The sequence below is a fragment of the Moschus berezovskii genome, chromosome 11 (genome assembly GCF_049115385.1).
Source record: "Moschus berezovskii isolate FMDL1 chromosome 11, NW_MosBer_1.0, whole genome shotgun sequence".
Taxonomy (NCBI): Eukaryota; Metazoa; Chordata; class Mammalia; order Artiodactyla; family Moschidae; genus Moschus; species Moschus berezovskii.
The window spans coordinates 86,874,043-86,896,729 of NC_142470.1; the positions used below are offsets into that span (position 1 = coordinate 86,874,043).

A 22,687-nucleotide genomic window follows, 5' to 3' on the forward strand; every position below is an offset into this window, starting at 1 on the left:
CCACTTGACTTCATAATACAGAAACATAATACATAAACCAAATTTGTACTTGGTTTAAATTGTGTTCTAATATTTGGTTTTTAAAATTCTTAAATAAAAAGTAGTTGTTGTAGCTCAGCTGGTAAAGAATCTGCCTGCAATGCGGGAGTCCTGGATTCGATCTGTGGGTTGGGAAGATCCCCTGGAGAAGGGAAAGGCTACCCACTCCAGTATTCTGTCCTGGAGAATTCCATGGACTGTATAGTCCATGGGGTTGCAAAGAGTCGAACACAACTGAGTGACTTTAACTTCACTTCAGTTGATTTAAGAAGTCAAAGGTAATTTCAAGCCTCTTGTTTCTCTGTTCCTAGAGAGCTCAGTTACTAGAGTTAATCCCAGAGGAACTTCTATGTGCAAAATCTTGCGGTTGACTTCATAGGGTAGTAAAATGATATAACTAAGATTTTCCGTCCAAGTATTTATAATACAGTGATTGTGTGTGCGTGCTCATTTGTGTCTCTTTGTGACCCCATGGAGTGTAGGCCACCAGGCTCCTCTATTCATGGAATATTCCAGGCAAGAATACTGGAGTGGATTGCCATTTCCTTCTCCAGGGGATCTTCCCAACCAGAGATTGAACCTGCATCTCCTGCATTGGCAGGCATATTCTTACCACTGTGCCACCTAGGAAGCCCATAATACAGTGAATGATAAAACAATTCCAAAAATAGATATCATTTAAAGAACATAGTCTTTTCAAAAAAATAATGCAACGCAAATGTGTAAATCTTTTAAATCATTGGATAAGTGGTTGAATTAACTATGTTCTAGATATATACACATACACAACAGAAGTTTGGGGAGATAAGGCTAGGGTAAGAAGTACTCCTAAAGAGATAAAGGCTACTTCAATATTTCTTAAATATTTACAGTTTTTAAAGTTGTAGTCTCTGAAATTCTGAGAATTGTACTTTCATTTAAATTAGCAAGTATACTCTTACAAAAATCACAAATGTAACTGACTCTTGAATAACATGAGTTTGAAGTGCATGAGTCCACTTATACATGAATGCTGCTCAGTAGTAAATACTAGAGTGCAGTATTGTTGGTGGTTAGTTCAGTCTTCGGATGCAGAGGAACTGGGGATATGGAAAGCCAGCTCTTACGTTAGACATGGATTAACCCTCAAGTTGTCATATGGTCAGCTGTACCAAGCTACGTGTTATTTACTTTAGCTTATTTAGAGTGCTTTTCTCACTGTTTGTAAACTGAAATCACACCTGTTCCTGAGAGATTGAGAGTCTTACTGGGTGGCAGCTGGGACAGTGGGTTAAGTACACGTAGTGTATTTTGGAGGGGGCACGGCTTTGTGGGAAGGTGTTGCATTGGGGTATGTGGGACTGCATAACAAGGAATAGAGAGAGGAAGGTGAGACACTGGTATCAAAGATGACGTTTTCATAGTTGAAAATTGACCGAGGTCACTTTATATATGAGAACGGGAAGTAATATGCTCTTATTCCTTCCTCCTGCTTTCCTTTCTTTTCTCCTTCAAAAACCACAGAATTTCCTGTTCTCATCTTCTAGAATTCAAAGTTCTATTTGAGAACTTTGATTTTATAATTTAAGTAGACTTTTCTGAGATTCTTAAGATTTAATCTTCTTTTATTTACTTATTTATTTTTGGCTGCAGTGGGTCTTCGCTGCACGCAGACTTTCTCTGTTTGCAGTGACTGGTGGCTTCTCTACTTGGAGGGCTCGAGCTTCTCACTGCGGTGACTTCACTTGCAGAGCATAGGCTTCAGTAGTTGCCACATGGGCTCAGTAGTTGCAGCTTGTGGCCTGTGGAGTGTTGACTCATAGTTGTGGCACGTGGGCTTAGTTACCTCACAGCATGTGGGATCTTCTGAACCCATGTCCCCTCCACTGGCAGGCGGACTCTTAACCACTGGACCACCAGGGACGCCCTGCTGCTGCTAAGTCACTTCAGTTGTGTCCGACTCTGTGCGACCCCATAAACGGCAGCCCACCAGGCTCCCCCGTCCCTGGGATTCTCCAGTCAAGAACACTGGACTGGGTTGCCATTTCCTTCTCCAATGCATGAAAGTGAAAAGTGAAGGTGAAGTTGCTTAGTTGTGTCTGACTCTTTGTGACCCCATGGACTGCAGCCTACCAGGCTCCTCTGTCCATGGGATTTTCCAGGCAAGAGTACTGGAGTGGGATGCCATTGCCTTCTAATCTCCATTTATTTGTTGGAAAATGTGTCCTCAGCATCAAACAAATAATCTACAGGAATAGCAGTGAGTTTATAAGTTTGAAATACTTTTGAAAAGGTAATTTCCATTAAAAAGTCTTTTCTACCTTAACATTTCAACTGGTGGCTCAGACGGTAAAGAATCTGTCTGCAATGTGGGAGACCAGGGTTTGATCGCTGGGTTGGGAAGATCCCCTGGAGAAGGGAATAGCAACCCACTCCAATATTCTTGCCTGGAGAATTCCATGGACAGAGGGAGCCTGGCAGGACTACAATCACTGGGATTGCAAAGAGTCGAACACCACTTTGAGACTGAGCACAAACACAGTTAGTATTCTTGCCTGGAGAATTCCATGGACAGAAGAGCCTGGTGGGCTACAGTCCATGGGGTCGTAAAGAGTTGGACCGGCCTGAAGGACTAACACACACAAGCATTTCAACAGTTAATAACAAATTTACATAACATTCTTATTTTATATTGTATGCTAAAGTGTTCTTTATTTTGTTTCTACTTTACATTCTTACACTTACATGTTTGCTATTAAACTCAACAAAATTTAGTAATCGCTAGTAGCTAATTCTTGAAAATACAGTTAATTTATAAACTCATTTCAGTCTTTGGTAATTTTGTAAAATGTTCTTCGTATTTACATTTTTGACAGTTAATATATTTTTCAGTGTTGAATATAATAAATGTGAAAATTATCCTATTTCAACTTTTAAATTAAAAAACTGAACACTTTATAAAAGTTATTTTAACTTTTAGAACATAGTCACAAAATTTAAAGCTCAAAAGACTGTACAGTGAAAATCTTCCATCTCATTCATCTGCTCTACTATTCTTGCAACCTACCTGCTGCTGCTAAGTCACTTCAGTTGTGTCCGACTCTGTGCGACCCCATAGATGGAAGCCCACCAGGCTCCCCCATCCCTGGGATTTTCCAGGCAAGAACACTGGAGTGGGTTGCCATTTCCTTCTCCAATGCATAAAAGTGAAAGTGAAGTCGCTAAGTCGTGTCCGACTATTAGCTACCCCATGGACTGCAGCCCACCAGGCTCCTCCATCCATGGAATTCTCCAGGCAAGAATACTGGAGTGGGGTGCCATTGCCTTCTCCTGCAACCTACCCAGGGGCAAACAATTTACACGTGGAGCTTTTTCTGTGGTTAGCGTTTGTGTGTATACATGTATGTGGTGTGTGTCTCTGTGTGTTTTCTTTCTTTTGGGGAGCACACCATTTTGTTAGTACCCTTGCCACCACTCCCCCCGCCCCCCACAAATATATTTTGGAGACCATAGCAGTTAAGGTTATCACCTTTATTTTCTGTGGCTGAATACTACTATTTAGTTGTATTATAATTATCGAACTAGTGTCTCTGTCTTTTATTAACCAATATGCAATTAACTTGCCTTCTGGTTTGTTGAAACAATAGGTCAGACAACATTTGCCACAGTAATGCTTGTGTAAGTGGCTTGCCATAAAAACTCTGGTGCCACATTCCTCAGTAGGGCACTCCTGATGAAGGTGACTGATTCTGCCATTGTCACCCATGATATAGTATTTCAGAACAGCCAGCTTAAACCTTCTTTCTCTTATGCTTGTTCTTCTTGGGAGTGATGTAAGACTTCTTCCTTCTTTTTTCTTAGCACCACCACAAAGTTTAAAACATTAAGGTAAAGAGTGGACTCCTTTTGCATGTTGTAGTCAAGGTACATTCATCTTCCAATTGCTTGCCAGCAAAGATCGGTCTTTGCTGATTGGGAGGAATTCCTTCGCTATCTTGGATCTTGGCCTTTACATTTTCTGTTGCATCTGAGGGTTTGACTTTGGGAGTGATGGACTTCCTTGTCAGGGTCTTCATGAAAATCTGCATCTTGGCGATGGTTCCACTGCAAATGGCGGGTCTAAAAGCTAACTTGTCCCTTACTGAGAACCACTGAGGTCATTTTCTGTTTTTTGTTTTGTAAACACTGGTAGTGAACACTTGTGTACGTGTCATATCATATGTGAGTGCAGTGTTTCTTCGTGTCTCTTACCCATTTTCTAATTGGATTGTTTACTCTTTTACTGTTGAGTTTTGAGAGCTCTTTATATGTATTTTGGATACTAATCCTTTGGTGGGCCTGTGGTTTGGAAATATTTTGCCCACTTCTTACATTACCTTCTTAACCACTTTCTAGACTCTTTCCTAGAGCAAAAGTTTCTAAGTTTTGACATTCAATTTATCGGTATTTTCCTTTAATGGGTTGGTGTCAGGTCTTATTAAGTAATCTTTGCATATCAATGGATCCTGAAATTTTTCTCCTGTATTTTTTCCTACAAGCTCTATAGTTTTACATTTTACCTTTAAGGTACATTTTGAGTTATTTTTGCATAAGATATGAGGCCTAAGTTGAAGTTCATTTTTTTTGCCTACACATGTCCATTTGCTTCAGCACCATTTGTTGGAAAAGCAGTCCCTCCACTGAATTGCTTTTGTACTTTTGCTAAAAATTGTGCATATCTTTGTGGATCTATTTCTGGGTTCTCTCTTATTCCATGTGTTTTTCTCTCTCTGCCAGTACTACACAGTTTTTACTACTATAGCTGTAAAATAATTCTTTAAATTGGGTAGGATATTTCCTTCCATTTTATTCTTTTCCAAAATTGTTTTAGTAATTCTAGTTCCTTTTCCTCTTCATATAAATTTTAGAATAATCTTGTCAATATCTACAAAAAAATCTTGCTTGGGATATTGGTAGGAACTATGTTAAACCCCTGTTTTAATATTAGGGAGTGGAGGAATTGACATTTTTATTGATTGTTGAATCTCCCATTCCATTAACATAGAATATCTCTCTACTTGTTTTTAGATCTTTGGTTTCCTTCATCAGTATTGTGCCATTTTTAGGATACAAGTCTTATGCTTGTTTTGTTGGATTTTTATCTAATGTTTCAGGTGTGTGGGTTATTTTATTTTTTATGTCCATGTGTTCATTCCAAGTTCAGTGGATTTTTTCTATGTGTTTGTCTGTATCCTATGAACTTACTGGGGCTTCCCTGGTGGCTCAGAGGGTTAAAGCATCTGCCTCCAATGTGGGAGACCCGGGTTCGATCCCTGGGTTGGGAAGATCCCTGGAGAAGGAAATGGCAGCCCACTCCAGTACTCTTGCCTGGACAATCCCATGGACGGAGGGGCCTGGTAGGCTACAGTCCATGGGGTCGAAAAGAGTAAGACACGACTGAGTGACTTCACTTTCTTTTCTTTCTTTCTATGAACTTACTGAACTCACTATTTGTTGTCTTTTTGTTTTGTAGATTCTTTGCAATTTTCTACCCAGATAATCACTTAATTGACAAATACAGTTTTATTTTCTCCTTTCAAGTTTATTTTTTTTAGTCCTTTTCTTATTTTATTGCATTGGCAAAAACTTTCAGCACTTTGTGTAATGAATATGTTGATTGGACATTTTGTCTTTTTTCCCCCAATTTTAGGAGGAAATTATTCAGTCTTTGGGCTTCCCTAATTGGCACAGCTGGTGGCTCAGAGGTTAAAGCATCTGCCTCCAATGCGGGAGACCCGGGTTCGGTCCCTGGGTCGGGAAGATCCCCTGGAGAAGGAAACGGTAACCCACTCCGGTATTCTTACCTGGAGAATCCCATGGACGGAGAAGCCTGGTAGGCTACAGTCCATGGGGTCGCAAAGAGTCGGACACGACTGAGCGACGGAATGGAACGGAATTGGCACAGCAGTAGAGGATCTGCCTGCATTGCAGGAGAAGCAGGTTGATCCCTGGGTTGGGAAGATCCCCTGAAGAGAGAAATGGCAACCTACTCTAGTATTCTTGCCTGGAGAACTCAATGGACAGAGGAGCCTGACACGCTATAGTCCAGGGGCTGCAAAGAGTTAGACACACTGAGTGAATAACACTTACACACTCCCCAGTATTCTTGCCTGGGAAATCTCATGGACAGAGGAGCCTGGTGGGCTGCAGTCCATGGGCTTGCAAAGAATTGAATGTGACTTAGCTACTAAACAGCAACAACAGTTCAGTCTTTTCACTCTCAAGTATATGTTACCTGTAGGTTTTTGTAGATGCTCTTTATCCAGTTGAAGAAGTTCCATTCTGTTTCTCTTTCTCTGAGAGACACTTTTTCCCCCATGAATGGGTGAAGAGTTTTGTCAAATACTGGAATGGGTGAATTTAACTCAAATGACCATTATATCTACTACTGTGGGCAGGAATCCTTTAGAAAATTAGAGATACCAAGGGAACATATCATGCAAAGATGGGCTCAATAAAGGACAGAAATGGTATGGACCTAACAGAAGCAGAAGATATTAAGAAGAGGTGGCAAGAATACACAGAAGAACTGTACAAAAAAGATCTTCAAGACTAAGATAATCACGATGGTGTGATCACTCACCTGGAACCAGACATCTTGGAATGTGAAGTCAAGTGGGCCTTAGAAAGCATCACTACAAACAAAGCTAGTAGAGGGGATGGAATTCCTGTTGAGCTATTTCAAATCCTGAAAGATGATGCTGTGAACATGCTGCACTCAATATGCCAGCAAATTTGGAAATTCAGCAGTGGCCACAGGCCTGGAAAAGGTCAGTCTTCATTCCAATCCCAAAGAAAGGCAATGCCAAAGAATGCTCAAACTACTGCTCAATTGCACTTATCTCACACACTAGTAAAGTCATGCTCAAAATTCTCCAAGCCAGGCTTCAGCAATATGTGAACTGCGAACTTCCAGATGTTCAAGCAGGTTTTAGAAAAGGCGGAGGCACCAGAGATCAAATTGCTAACATCCACTGGATCATCGAAAAAGCAAGAGAGTTCCAGAAAAGCATCTATTTCTGCTTCATTGACTATGCCAAAGCCTTTGACTGTGTGGATCACAATAAACTATGGAAAATTCTGAAAGAGATGGGAATACCAGACCACCTGACCTGTCTCTTGAGAAACCTGTATGCAGGTCAGGAAGCAACAGTCAGAACTGTACATGGAACAACAGACTGGTTCCAAATAGGAAAAGGAGTACGTCAAGGTTGTATATTGTCACCCTGCTTATTTAACTTATATGCAGAGTACATCATGAGGAACGCTGGGCTGAAAGAAGCACAAGCTGGAATCAAGATTGCCAGGAGAAACATCAATAACCTCAGATATGCAGATGACACCACCCTTCTGGCAGAAAGTGAAGAGGAACTAAAAAGCCTCTTGATGAAATTGAAAGAGGAGAGTGAAAAGGTTGGCTTGAAGCTCAACATTCAGAAAACGAAGATCATGGCATCTGGTCCCATCACTTCATGGGAAATAGATGGGGAAACAGTGGAAACAGTGTCAAACTTTATATTTTTGGGCTCCAAAATCACTGTGGATGTTGATTGCAGCCATGAAATTAATAGACGCTTGCTCCTTGGAAGGGAAATTATGACCAGTCTAGATAGTATATTAAAAAGCAGAGACATTACTTTGCCAACCAAGGTCCGTCTAGTCAAGGCTATGGTTTTTCCAGTGGTCATGTATGGATGTGAGAGTTGGACTGTGAACTGTGGTGCTGGAGAAGACTCTTGAGAGTCCCTTGGACTGCAAGGGGATCCAACCAGTCCATTCTAAAGGAGATCAGTCCTGGGTGTTCATTGGAAGGACTGATGCTAAAGCTGAAACTCCAATACTTTGGCCACCTCATGCGACGAGCTGACTCACTGGAAAAGACTCTGATGCTGGGAAGGATTGGGGGCGGGAGGAGAAGGGGATGACAGAGAATGAGATGACTGGATGGCATCACCAACTCGATGGACATGAGTTTGAGTGAACTCCGGGAGTTGGTGATGGACAGGGAGGCCTGGCGTGCTGTGATTCATGGGGTCACAAAGAGATGGACGCAACTGAACTGAACTGATTTTTTTTTTTACCTCAATTGAGATGAATTACGTGGTTTTTTTCTTTAGCTTTTTAATGTGGTGGATTACATTGGTTAGTTTTATAATATTGGTCTAGATCTGCATCCCTGGACTAAACTCGGCTTGATCATAATGGATGATTCTGTTTGTATATTTCCAAATTTGACTTGCTAATATTTTGTTAAAGATCTGCACTTACGAAGAATGTTGATCTGTAGTTTTTCTTTTTTATACTGTTTATGTTTGTTTGTTTTTTAAATCAGGGTTATACTAGCTTAATAGAATGAATTTGAAAATGTTCCCTTCAGTTCTGTTTCTATAAAAGATTGTGGAAAATTGATGTTAATTCTTCTTTAAAAGTTTGCTACAATTTTCAGTGAAACCTTCTGGATCTGGAGAGTTTTTTGGATGTTTTGAATTTACACATTCATTTTATTTAGTAGGTGTAAGACTATTCAGATTATTAACTTCGTAAATAAAGTTGGGTAAGTTGTAGTTTTTGTTTTATGAGAAATTGGTTCACTCCTAAATTGTCAGTTGTTTCTGAAGAGTTATTCATAGTGTTCCCTTTTTTTTTTTTTTTGTAGTTGCAGGGTGTGTAGGCACATTCACATTTCATTTCTGATTTATTCCTGTGTTGGTAATTTGTATCTTCTCTCTTTTTTTTTTTTTTCCTTTTTCTTACTAGTGCTTCAATTTTTGATCTCTTAAAAGAACCAGCTGTTTCATTGATTCTTCCCTATTTTTCCCTTTTCAGTTTTATTGATTTCTGCTCATTTTTTTTTTTTCCTTTCTCTTTCTTTGATTTTATTTTGCTTTTTTGCAGGGGATTTTGGCAGTTGAGAGTTAGATTATTGATTTGAGTTTTTCCTTTTTTTAAAATTGCTGTAAATTTCTTTCTCAGCATGATTTTATTTTGCTTTTTTGCAGAGGGATTTTGGCAGTTGAGAGTTAGATTATTGATTTGAGTTTTTCCTTTTTTTTAAATTGCTGTAAATTTCTTTCTCAGCATTGTGTTACCTATGCTTCACAGAGTTTACTATGTCGTATTTTCATTTTCTTGTAGTTCTTTTTTTTTTTAATGTATTTATTCTTTTAGTGGAGCATAATTGCTCTCCACTGGTAGTCTCTGCGTATAACAGAGTGAATCAGTTGTGTGTACATGTAGCCCCTCCCACCCCCCTCCCTCCCGCATCCCTCCCCTCTAGTCATCACAGAGCACTCAGCTGAGCTCCCTGTGCTGTAGCAGCAACTTTCCATGAGCTGTCTGTTTTACATGTGGTAGTGTGTATATCCATCAGTCTCGCAATTCATTTCACCCTTCCTTTCCCCTGCTGTCCCCGTCTTTTCTCTACACCCATGTGTCTATTCTGCCCTGCAAACAAACTCATCTGTACTTTCTAGACTCCATACATAGACATTAATATATGATACTTGTTTTTCTTTTTCAGACTACTTCACCCTGTGTGACAGACTCTATCTAGGCCCATCCGTATCACTTTAAATTACCTAATTTCATTCCTCTTTATGGCTCGGTAATATTCCATTGTATATGTGTGCCACAACTGCTTTATTCTTTCATCTGCCGATGGATGTTTAGGTTGCTTCCATCTTCTCGCTGTTGTGAACATTGCTGCAGTGTACATTAGGGTACATGAGTCTTTTTGAATTACAGTTTTCTCAGGGTATATGCCCTGTAGTGGGATCGCTGGGTCATGATAGTTCTATTTTTAGTTTTTTAAGGAACCTCTGTACTGTTCTCCGTAGTGGTTGTATCAATTTACATTCCCATCCACAGTGCATTTGGGTTCCCTTTTCTCCACACCTTCTCCAGCACTTATTATTTGTGGATTTTTTGATGATGACCATTCTGACAGTATAAGGTAATACCTCATTGTAGTTTTGATTTTCATTTCTGTAATAATGAGTAATGTTAAGCATCTTTCCATGTGTTTGTTGGTCATCTGTATGTCTTCTTTGGAGTAATGTCTATTTAGGTCTTGCACCCATTTTTTGGATTTATTTATTTGGCTGTGCCAGTTCTTAGTTGTAGCATGTGGGATTTAGTTCCCTGACCAGGGATCAAACCCAGGCCTCATGCACCTGGGAATCAGTCTTAGCCATGGGACCACCAGGGAAGTCCCTCCTTCAGTTGTATTATATGTGTTTTTAAATTTCTTTTGAGAATTCCTCTTTGATCCATAGATTATTTACATAAAAGTGTATTGTTAAAGTTACCAAGTGTTTGAAGATTTTCCTGTTAACTCTCTGTTATTGATTTCTAGTTTGTTTCTGGTGTGGTCAGAGAACATATTCTTAATGATTCCAATTCTTTTCAATTTGTTCAGATTTGTTTTGTCATCCAGGATATAGTCTATCTTATTTTGTGTTGCTTAGGCACTGGATAAGAATGTGTATTCCTCTCTTCTTGTATCGAGTGTTTTATAAATGTTGATTAATTCTTGCTGACTGATGGTACTGTTGAGTTCTTTTAAATTCTTTGTGATTTTTCTTTATAGTTGTACTGATTGTTTAGAGAGAGGTGTTAAATTGTTCAGCTATAACTGTGGGTTTGTATATTCTCCTTTCAGTTCTATCAGTTTTTGCTTACATTTTAGAAGTGTGTTGTTTGGTGGATATGCATTTGGGGTTGCTATGTCTTCTTGATGGATTGACCTTTTTAACATGGTCTAGTGTTGGTTCATCGGAGAAGGCAATGGCAAGCCACTCCAGTACTCTTGCCTAGAAAATCCCATGGATGGAGGAGCCTGGTAGGCTGCAGGCCGTGGGGTCACTAAGGGTTGGACACGACTGAGCGACTTCACTTTCACTTTTCACTTTCACACATTGGAGAAGGAAATGGCAACCCACTCCAGTGTTCTTGCCTGGAGAATCCCAGGAACGGGGGACCCTGGTGGGCTTCTGTCTATGGGGTCACACACAGTTGGACACGACTGAAGTGACGCAGCAGCAGCATCTGTGTCAGTTCATGGGGTCATGGCGAGTCGGACACGACTGAGTGACTGAACTGAACTGAGTGTCCCTCTGTCCAGTGAATTTCCTTGCTTTGAAGTCTACTTTCAGTTCAGTCAGTTCAGTTCAGTTGCTCAGTCATGTCTGACTCTTTGTGACCCGATGAACTGCAGAACACAGGCTTTCCTGTCTGTCACCAACTCCTGGAACTTGCTTAGACTCATGTTCATCGAGCTGGTGATGCCATCCAACCATCTCATCCTCTGTCACCTCCTCCTTCTGCGTCCAGTCTTTCCCAGCATCAGGCTCTTTTCCAGTGAGTCAGTTCTTTGCATCAGGTGGCCAAAGTATTGAAGCTTCAGCTTCAGCATCAGTCTTTCCAATGAATATTCAGGACTGATTTCCTTTAGGATTGACTGGGTAGATCTCCTTGCAATCAAGGGACGCTCAAGAGTCTTCTCCAACACGACAGTTCAAAAGCATCGATTGTTCGGCACTCAACTTTCTTTATGGTCCAACTCTCACATCCATACGTGACTACTGGAAAAACCATAGCTTTGACTAGATGGACCTTTGTCGGCAAAGTAATGTCTCTGCTTTTTAATATGCTGTCTAGGTTTGTCATTAGCTTTTCTTCCAAGGAGCAAGCATCTGTTAATTTCATGGCTTCAGTCACCATCTGCAGTGATTTTGGAGCCCCCCAAAATAAAGTCAGCCACTGTTTCCATTGTTTCCCCATCTATTTGCCATGAAGTCAGATGCTGTGGTCTTACCTTTTTGAATGTTGAGTTTTAAGCCAGCTTTTTCACTCTTCTCTTTCACCTTCATCAAGAGGCTCTTTAGCTCTTCTTCACTTTCTGCCATAACAGTGGTGTCATCTGCATATCTGAGGTTATTGATATCTCTCCCAGCAATCTTGATTCCAGCTTTTGCTTCATCCAGCCCGGCATTTTGCATGATGGACTCTGCATATAAGTTAAATAAGCAGGGTGACAATATACAGCCTTGATGTACTCCTTTCCCAATTTGGAACAAGTCGGTTGTTCCATGTCCAATTCTAACTGTTCTTTCTTAACCTGCATACAGGTTTCTCAGGAAGCAAGTAGGGTTGTCTGATATTCCCATCTCTTGAAGAATTTTCCACAGTTTGTTGTGATCCACACAGTCAAAGGCTTTAGCATAGTCAATGAAGCAGAAGTAGATGTTTTTCTGGAATTCTCTTGCTTTTTCTGTGATCTAACAGATGTTGGCAGTTTGATCTCTGGTTCCTCTGCTTTTTCTAAATCCAGATTGAACACCTGGAATTTCTCGGTTCACGTACTGTTGAAGCCTAGCTTGGAGAATTTTGAGCACTACTTTGCTATCATGTGCGATAAGTGCAATTGTGCGGTAGTTTGAACATTCTTTGACATTGCCTTTCTTTGGGATTGGAATGCAATCCTTTTCCGGTCCTGCGGCCACTGATGAGTTTTCCAAATTTGCTGGCATGTTGAGTGCAGCACTTTCACAGCATCATCTTTTAGGATTTGAAATAGCTCAGTTGGATTTCCATTACCTACACTAGCTTTGTTCGAAGTCTACTTTATCTGATATTAATGTTGCCACTTCTGCTTTCCTTTGATTAATGCTTGCATGACATATCTTTTTCTGTTCTTTTACTTTTATCTACTTATTATATTTGAAGTGACTATCATTAGATAGTACATGGTTAGGTCACTTTTTTTAATCCACTCTGCAAATCTCTGCTTTTAATTGCTATGACCATCTTCATGCAGTGTAATTATTGCTGTGTTACGGCTTAGCCTGCCATTTTAGATACTGTTTTCTGTTTGTTCAGCTTTTCATTTCTGTTTTCTTTTTCCTGGGATTACTTGAACATTTATTAGAATTCCATTTTGATTTATTTACTGTGTTTTTGTGTATCTCTTTGTATGGTGGTTCTGTGTATTACATGATGTATATAATTAACCCTTGAACAAGGTGGGGGGTTAATCTGTGCATAACTTTCGGTTGGCCCACAGTCTCCACGGTTGCTCTGAATCTCCAGCTTCAGTCAGCCATGGACTATGTAGTACTATGGTATTTACTTTTTTTTTTTCAGTTTATTTTTAAAAATTAGTTTTGACTCTCTGGGTCTTTGTTGCTGTGTGAATTCTTTGTCTAGTTGTGTATGGCCAGCGGGGCCACTTTTTGTGGCATGGTGCAGGCTTCTCATTCCAGCAGCTTCTCTTGTCGTGGCGCACAGGCTCTACGCATGCATGCTCAGTGGTTGCAGCTTGCAGGCTGTAGAGCTCGGGCTCAGCAGTTGTGGCTCATGGGCTTATTTAGTTCCCCATGGCATGTGGAATCCTCCCAGACCAGGGATTGAACCGATGTGTCCTGCATTGGCAAGCTGATTCTTACCCACTGGACCACCAGGAAAGCTCCCAGTATTTACTGTTGAAAGATATCCCCCTATAAGTGGAACTATGCAGATCAGACTCACATTGTTCAAGGATTAATTACATATAACTTATTGCAGCTTATTGGTGTTATTTTATCTGTTTGATTGAAGCATAGAGAAACTTGTCTCCCTTCCTTTATGTGGTCTGTATAAGATGATTACCTTAATATTTCCTCTACCTACATTTAGAACCACATGAGACATTGTTACAATTTTGCTTCAGCCATCAAACATAATTGGAAAATGAAGAAGAGAAGGAAAGCCTGTTGTACTTTCCCAATAATTTCATCATGTTCTTCCTTCCTTTTTGATGTTCTGAAATTCCTCCTTCATTGTTTGCCTTCTGATTAGACAACTTCTTTAAGCCATTCTTTTAGGGTGGGTCTGTTGGCAGCAAATTTTCTTAATTTTGTTTCATTTGAGAATGTTTATATTTCCTCTTCATTCCAGAACAGTATTTTCACCAATGTAGGATTCTGGGTTGGTAGCTCTTTTCATCTAGCCACCTAAAGAATATTATCGTGACTTCCATGGTTTTTGATGAGAAATTTTCTGTCATTTTAATTGTTTTTCTAATCTAAGTAAGGTGGTGTTTTTCTCTGACTGTATTCAAGCCAGTTTATTTAGAAAATCTTCTCTTCCATTTGTATATGATTTCTTGTGTGTGAAAAAAATTTTCCCCAGGAATATTGTATTGTTAACCTTAAATAGGAATTACTTGGAAGTTTTAGTAAAATTATTTCATAATGAAACTACTTTAAGAAGGTCTCCAGTGAAGTAAAAAAAAAAATTTACATTCATCTAATACCCGCCTCTAAGTCAGGGTACTTTATATTTTCAGATTCTATTAGCAAAAGTAATTTTTCATTCCATTGACCCTATTTGAAATTTGGAGTCAAATCTTTCAGTCTTTAATGTATGTGCTGGAAAACTACCAAGACTTGAATTCAGTGAAATCTCTTTATGACTGAATTTTAAGTTATCTGTGTTACATTAGCATTTTACCTGAGGAAGTTCAAAATTTTGCAGGGTAGGAAAAGTATAAGTAACCAGAAATATCGTCAGATATGTATAATAGTATAATAAACCAGTTCTGGTTTGCTTTTGCTTTTTTAGATTTTTGTCTTCTATTAGGATTTAGGTTGAGCAATTATTAAGTTGATAAAAGCATAACTTAATTCTTTATTGATACCTTATTAATAGTTATAGTATATAAAGTGAATTCTACCTTTTAGAATGATTAAAGTATTAAAGGACCCAACTTTTTACAGAATGTATTTTGTTGTTCTGCCGTTAAGTAACTCCTCATTTTTTCATTTAGTCACCACTTTGGAACAAAAATATCTTGCATAAGCCAAAACATTTCTTTTGTGGTTTCTTTTTCAGAGTTTGAGTATGTTATGCTTTTTAGCAACTCATAATACTAAGCTCTTTTAGTCTGGATACTTTGGTTACAGCAAAAGTACAGGTTTAAAAATAAAATTATTTTAAAATACAAGTTTTTTAATGGTTAACATTTAATAATGAATATACTAGTAACTATGGCCATCTTCCGGAGAAGGCAATGGCAAGCCACTCCAGTGCTCTTGCCTAGAAAATCCCATGGATGGAGGAGCCTGGTAGGCTGCAGGCCGTGGGGTCGCTAAGGGTCAGACACGACTGGGTGACTTTACTTTCACTTTTCATTTTCACACATTGGAGAAGGAAATGGCAACCCACTCCCGTGTTCTTGCCTGGAGAATCCCAGGGACGGGGGAGCCTGGTGGGCTTCCGTCTATGGGGTCACACAGAGTCGGACACGACTGAAGTGACTTAGCAGCAGCAGCAGCATGGCCATCTTGATATTGATTTTATAGCCTTCTTAAAAATAAAAAAAAGCTTAAAAGATTGAGACTTTCCTTGTGAATCACTTTGTGGGATCTTGTTCCCTTTTAAATAGTAATAATCATTCACTATTAAAATAATACAGATGCATGTGAAATAAAAGGGAAGATCTCTTCTTTCTCTTCCTCCATCCCACCAGCCTCAACTCACCAGAATCTACATAGCCTAATCTTTTGGCTCAATAATGAACTCTTCTTCCTTTTTAAAAATAGAAGTAGTACGTAAAAAAAAAAGATCTGAAACAGAAATTCAATATATTGACAGATCACTAAGTTTTTTTTCCAAAGGCAGTGAGTAGAATTATGGTGGTACTTATGTACCTCCTGGGAAAGCTCTTAAGTTCTGTGCTGATAATTTGAGAACTCCTGTTTCTTTTGTGCTTCTGGTAGTTGAAAATAAGAAATTAGTTGAACATTTTATGAAGAAGACATACTCTGTTTTTTAAAAGCATATATTTAAAAACTAGCCTTATATTCCTAATATAAATGATGCTTTGTCAGAAGTTTCAACATTTGGAACAAATTTTGTTAATAATTTCTAAATAAATAAAGTATAATTCAAATCAGGTTAGTTAGGATTAGTGTCCAGAAAGCTGTTAGAATTCACATAATGCTACATGTAAACTTGTTTTCTGTATTATCTAATTGTTCAGTGGTTTTAGGAATACTACTGAAATTAACTCCTGCAATGAAAATATATGTTTTCGTTTATATTTTCTTAATTTTATTCATTTTCTTTCTGGGTTTTTGGTTTTTTTGATAGGAACTTTGAGGTGTAATTTGTGTATTATATAGTCTGCCATTTAAAGTGTATAATTTAGTGGGTTTTAGTATATTCACAGAATTGTGCAACCATCACTACATTTAATCATTAATCCTTTTCATCACCTCAAAAAGAAACCTTGATTCCTTCTGTCGCACCCCTCCCCAGCCCCAGGCAACCGTTAATGAACTTTGTCTCTATAAATCTGCCTATTCTGGCGTTTCATATAAATGGAATCATATAATGTGTTTCACTTAGCAGAATGTTTTAGGTTCATCCATGTTGTCATATGTATCAGTATTTCATTGCTTTTTATAGCCAGTTATTATCCCATTGTATGGATATGTGTGTGTGTGTATGTTAGTCACTTAGTTGCATCTGACTCTTTGAGATCCCATGGACCGCTCTTCCATAGGATTCTCAAGGCAAGAATACTGGAGTGTGTTGCCATTTCCTTCTCCAGGCAGCCTTCCCAACTCAGGGATCAAACCTGGGTCTTCTGCATTGCAGGCAGATTCTTTACCATCTGAGCCACCAGGGAAGTTTGTATGGATAATGCTACATTTTATGTGTCAATACATGGGTGGGCTTTTCTGAAGAACTCAGTGGTAAAGAATCCGCATGCCAGTACAGGAGATATGGGTTCGATCCCCTGGAGAAAGGAAATGGCTACCCACTCTAGTATTCTTGCCTGGGAAATTCCATGTACAGAAGGGCTACAGTCCTGGGGTCACAGAAGAGTTTGACACAATTTAGTGACTAACAGCAACAAAACAATACATGGACATTCAGGTTATTTTACATCTTTTGGCTATTAAGAACAATGTTGCTATCAACACTTGTTTAAATGTTTCTTACGTAGATGTAGTATTTTCCTTTCTCTCAGAGTGAAATTGCTGGGGCATGTGGTAAACTTCATGTTAATTGTTTGAGGAGCCGTCAGACTGCTTTAATAAGTGGCAGCACCATGTTTTATTCCCACCAGCAGTGTGTGAGGGGTCCAGTTCCTTCACAGCCATACCAGTACTTAATTACCTTTTTGATTCTAGCCATACTAGTGGAAATGAAGTGATAATCTCATTGTGGTTTTTATTTGCATTTTCCTAAAGTAATAATGTTAGACCTCCTTTCTTGTGCATATTGGCCATTTGTATATCTTTTTTGGAGAAATGTCTATTCAGATTCGTTTCCCTTTTGTTAATTGGGTTCTTTGTTTTTGTTATTAATTTGTGAGAAATCTTTATATATTCTGAATACAGATTCCTTATCAGATAAATGAACTGCAGTTTATGAACCAGAGCATTCTTACAATATTGTGATTAATATAGAATAGTTAAATTTTATATAAACTTTTAATTTTCAGAAAGTAAAAATGTTTAGGACTTGAACTTTTCTAATCATGGGTTCATCATTAATGTTTCAGGGGTTTATTTCAGGCTTGTGCCTTAGATCAGTTCTCAAACATTATTAAGCATTAACAAGTGGTGCGGATGCTGTTGGTTCCTGACTCTGCCTTAATGATCCCTGTTAACTATCACAAAATATTAGAGAAATGCTGATAAGTAGCAGTTTCTACTTGTCTACTAGATAAAATTTAGATTTACCCTCTCTTGTTTGCACATACAATTTGCATATATTTGCATACACAAAGTTTCTTATACTATTTAGATTTTTTTGGGCTCCAAAATCACTGCAGATGCTGATTGCAGCCACGAAATTAAAAGACGCTTACTCCTTGGAAGGAAAGTCATGACCAACCTAGACAGCATATTAAAAAGCAGAGACATTACTTTGCCAACCAAGGTCCGTCTAGTCAAGGCTATGGTTTTTCCCGTGGTCATGTATGGATGTGAGAGTTGGACCGTGAATAAAGCTGATCGCCAAAGAATTGATGCTTTTGAACTGTGGTCCTGGAGAAGACTCTTGAGAGTCCCTTGGACTGCAAGGAGATCCAACCAGTCCATTCTAAGGGAGATCAATCCTGGGTGTTCATTGGAAGGACTGATGCTAAAGCTGAAACTGCAATACTTTGGCCACCTCATGTACGAGTTGACTCACTGGAAAAGACTCTGATGCTGGGAAAGGTTGGGGGCGGGAGGAGAAGGGGACGACGGAGAATGAGATGGCTGGATGGCATCACCGACTCTGTGGACATGAGTTTGAGTGAACTCTGGGAGTTGGTGATGGACAGGGAGGCCTGGTGTGCTGTGATTCATGGGGTCGCGGAGAGTTGGACACGACTGAGCGACTGAACTAAACTGAATGCCTCAGTGTTTTGGTCCCTTTTAAAATTCATTCATACATATACTTTTCTTCCTAGGGTTGTCTTCTGAGGACCCTCTCTTGTTTGCACATACGATTTGCATATATTTGCATACACAAAATTTCTTATACTAGATGGCATCACTGACTCTGTGGACATGAGTTTGAGTGTACTCCGGGAGTTGGTGATGGACAGGGAGGCCTGGCGTGCTGTGATTCATGGGGTCGCGGAGAGTCGGACACGACTGAGCGACTGAACTGAACTGAATGCCTCAGTTATTTGGTCCCTTTTAAAATTCATTCATAAATATACTTTTCTTCCTAGGGTTGTCTTCCTTCAGATCCTCACAGTTATTTGAACTTAAGAAAATAATCTAATAATCAAAGAATGTTAGAACTTAAAAGGAAAGCTTTACAGATCATCCAATTAATTCCTCTTCTCTTTGCCCAGATAGAAATTAATTAAATCATTTAATCCAAGATTACATAGTTAATTAATGGTAGGTCTACCCACTCCAGTGTTCTTGCCTGGAGAATCCCAGGGACAGAGGGGCCTTGTGGGCTGCTGTCTATGGGGTCTCACAGGGTCAGACACGACTGAAGCGACTTAACAGCAGCAGCATAAGTAGTTCTTAGTAAATTTATTTCTGATAATTCTTTTTTGAAGGAAAGTACAAATTATATTTCAGCTCATATACTTTTAGTGATACAGATCTCCTTGGCAACATTTCTTTAGATAGTGAAAAGCTTAATATTTTTGGAATGACTTAAAAATTGATTCTGTGCTAAATAGTATCTAATTATTTTACCATGTACCAAAAACCCCATAAATTTAGCCTGGCAGATAATTTGGCTTTAAAAAGTATGATTTATGGGTGTTTTTGTTTTTTCTTTTTCTCTCACCTTTATTAAGGTATAACTGAGAAAAGTTGTATATACTTTTAAGGTATACAGTGTGATATTTTGATATACATTTACATTGTAAATGATTACCACAGTCAAGCTCATTAACATTTCCACCAGCTCACATAGTTATCCTCTTTTTGTGTTGTGAGAACACTTAAGATGTGCTCTCAACAAATTTCAAGAATATGATACAGTATTATTGACTATAGTCATCATGTTGTGTATTAGATCTCCAGAACTTATACGTTTTGCATTACTGAAATTATGTATAAAGGGTACATTTCCCTTTATGGGTGTCTTTTCTCTTCTGTTTTTAAACAAAGGAAGCATATGAGGAAGAAGATAGATATTTAAAAATATGTGCTAGTGAAATGTGGGACAGAATTTCATGAATAACCTTATGTAAAACAGAGTACGGTGGGCAGGTTAGTTATTTCCTGTAGACTTGTTACACCTATTAGAAAATTCAAAGGGAGTGATGAGAAAAGGACGTAGGAAAAGGATAAAACTATCTACCCTCCCTCCCCAACTCCTCTCCACATGCCCCCTTTAAAAATCTCCCTGGCCAAAGTCTGGGTAAGGGAAGAGACAGTCTTGCTTTCACCAGTCTAAGTTATAGGCTAATAGATGTTCCTTTTAATAATTATAAAAATACTAAAGTCTCTTTTTTTCGTTTAAAGTGAAGTCACTCAGTCGTGTCCGACTCCTTGGACTTTTTGACCCCATGGACTATACAATCCATGGAATTCTCCAGGCCAGAATACTGGAGTGGGTAACCTTTCCCTTCTCCAGGGGATCTTTCCAACCCAGGGATCGAACCCAGGTCTTCCTCATTGCAGGCAGATTCTTTACCAGTTGAGCCATTGTTTAGCCCTTCATTTTAATAGTTAAGCAATCTTTTTTTTTTTAACTTTTTGCCCAAAATAGTTAATCTGTGTTGTTTCTTTCATAGGAGTTTGCTTAGCCAAGTAGGTAGCTTTATATAAACATCTAGTTTTTTAGACACCAACTGTGAGATGTGTAGAACACTGTTAAACACTAAAAATAGATTGTGAAAGCACTGCTGACTGACTGACTGCCCTTGGTCTGCTCCTGCCTAGGCTTCTATACAGCCAGTGGCCTATTCCAGCTATGCTGTAATGTTACTAAAATAATTTTTATGCTTCATTGTTAAAACTCTTAATGAATTCTGTCTTCTTTGAACTGTGAAACAGTCCTGTCCTATGTCAATCTCAGTTTATGTGGAACTGGAATAATTTTTGTCTTAGAAGCAAGTATTCCAATTAAGTTTTTGGGCTTGTTTTCATCTTTTAAGTTTTGCGTAGAATAGGGAACCTATTACTAAAGTAGGAAATGTACTTCTGCCCCAAATTCAAGAAAAGAGAGTTATTTCACTGTTTCAGATAAAAAGTTTTGAATGTGGCTTGCAGAATTCAGGTGCTTAAGAGCCATACACTGCCTGGTTGTTAGTTCATATAATCTAGGAAATATGCCTCATTCTAGCCCTTCGTAACTGAGCTGACTTTCCTGTTTGCCTACTCATAGTGTCTCTTTCTCCAGGAAGCCTTTTTAGATGAACTCCACTCATCTACCAGTCCTCAAGTAATTTATCAAGAATCCTTAGACATTCTCATGAGTCTGAGAGTTGTTAAGAGATTTAAACAACTTTGTGTTTCTCCATAGGTGTAGATACTAACGGACTTCCCAGGTGAAGCAGTGGTTAAGAATCCACCTGCCAGTGCAGAGACACAAGAGACGTGGTTCAATCCCTGGGTCAGGAAGATCCCCTGGAGTAGGAAATGGAAGCCCACTCCAGTATTCTTGCCTGGGCAATTCCACGGATAGAGGAGCCTAGCAGGCTGCCATCCAGGAGGGTCACAAAGAGTTGGACATGATTGAGTTTGCACGCACACACACACGTAGATACTAGTACTGTACATCTGAGACCTGGGATTGATCCCTGGGTTGGGAAGATCCCCTGGAGAAGGGAAAGGCAACCCACTCCAGTATTCTGGCCTGGAGAATTCCATGGACTGGAGTCTCAGAGTCAGACATGACTGAACAACTTAAGAGTGTCTACTGGAGGGTGAGTTTAAACATGATCATTTTGAAACAATGACAAAACCTTTTTGAAACTTTGTAAGTAGCACATTTGAGCAGCAGTTTAAAAGAAAGATTTTTAAAACTGTGTTTTCTGTGATTCTAGGTAGTACTTTAGAGGGACCTTCATGGAAACTGAGGGGATTGATGAACTAGAGGTAGAGGATACCACGCTCTCTTTAACCAGGGCAGCTTTACTTTTACTTGTGTTATATATTGTGGTTCAATGTAGATTTCTCTTGGAAGCTTGCCTCTCCCTTCTAAAAGTTGTGAAAGTCATAGGACTAACAGGTTTATGATTTGGGGTTTTAAGAGTGAACAGGATGATGTGTGTAGCTGACTGAATTATTTGTTTTTTTGTTTTTTTTGTTTTAGTTCTAAATCATTCTTTTTATTTTTTTTTTTTAGGTAAAGATGCCTTTATTTAATTTTGTATTTTTTATTGGAGGCTAATTATTTTACAATATTATATTGGTTGGTTTTGCCATACATTGACATGAATCCGCCCCAGGTGTACATGAGTTCCCCTTCCTGAACCCCCCTCCCACCTCCCTCCTCCCCTTATCCTCCCTCTGGGTCATCCCCATGCACCAGCCCCGAGGATCCTGTATCATGCGTCGAACCTGGACTGGTGATTTGTTTCACATATGATAATGTACATGTTTCAATGCCATTTTCCCAAATCATGCCACCCTTGCCCTCCCCCACAGAGTCCAAAAGACTGTTCTATACACCTGTATCTCTTTTGCTGTCTCATATCCAAGCCAGGCTTCAGCAATATGTGAACCATGAACTTCCAGATATTCAAGCAGGTTTTAGAAAAGGCAGAGGCACCAGAGATCAAATTGCCAACATCCGCTGGATTATGGAGAAAGCAAGAGAGTTCCAGAAAAACATCTATTTCTGTTTCTTTGACTATGCCAAAGCCTTTGACTGTGTGGATCACAATAAACTGTGGAGAATTCTGAAAGGGATGGGAATACCAGACCACCTGACCTGCCTCTTGAGAAACCTGTATGCAGGTCAGGAAGCAACAGTCAGAACTGTACATGGAACAACAGACTGGTTCCAAATAGGAAAAGGAGTACGTCAAGGCTGTATATTGTCACCTTGCTTATTTAACTTATATGCAGAGTACATCATGAGGAACGCTGGGCTGGAAGAAGCACCAGCTGGAATCAAGATTGCCGGGAGAAATATCAATAACGTCAGATATGCAGATGACACTACC

General features: G+C 39.2%; 1 protein-coding gene and 1 pseudogene across 3 annotated transcripts in view; one reads left to right on the forward strand and one right to left on the reverse strand.

Moving 5' to 3' along the window:
- The window catches only part of SOS1 (SOS Ras/Rac guanine nucleotide exchange factor 1), a 126,283-nt gene that overhangs the window by 24,524 nt on the left and 79,072 nt on the right, over window positions 1–22,687 (forward strand). The window lies entirely within an intron of this gene.
- Window positions 1,234–4,106, reverse strand: LOC148776227 (ubiquitin-ribosomal protein eS31 fusion protein pseudogene; annotated as a pseudogene).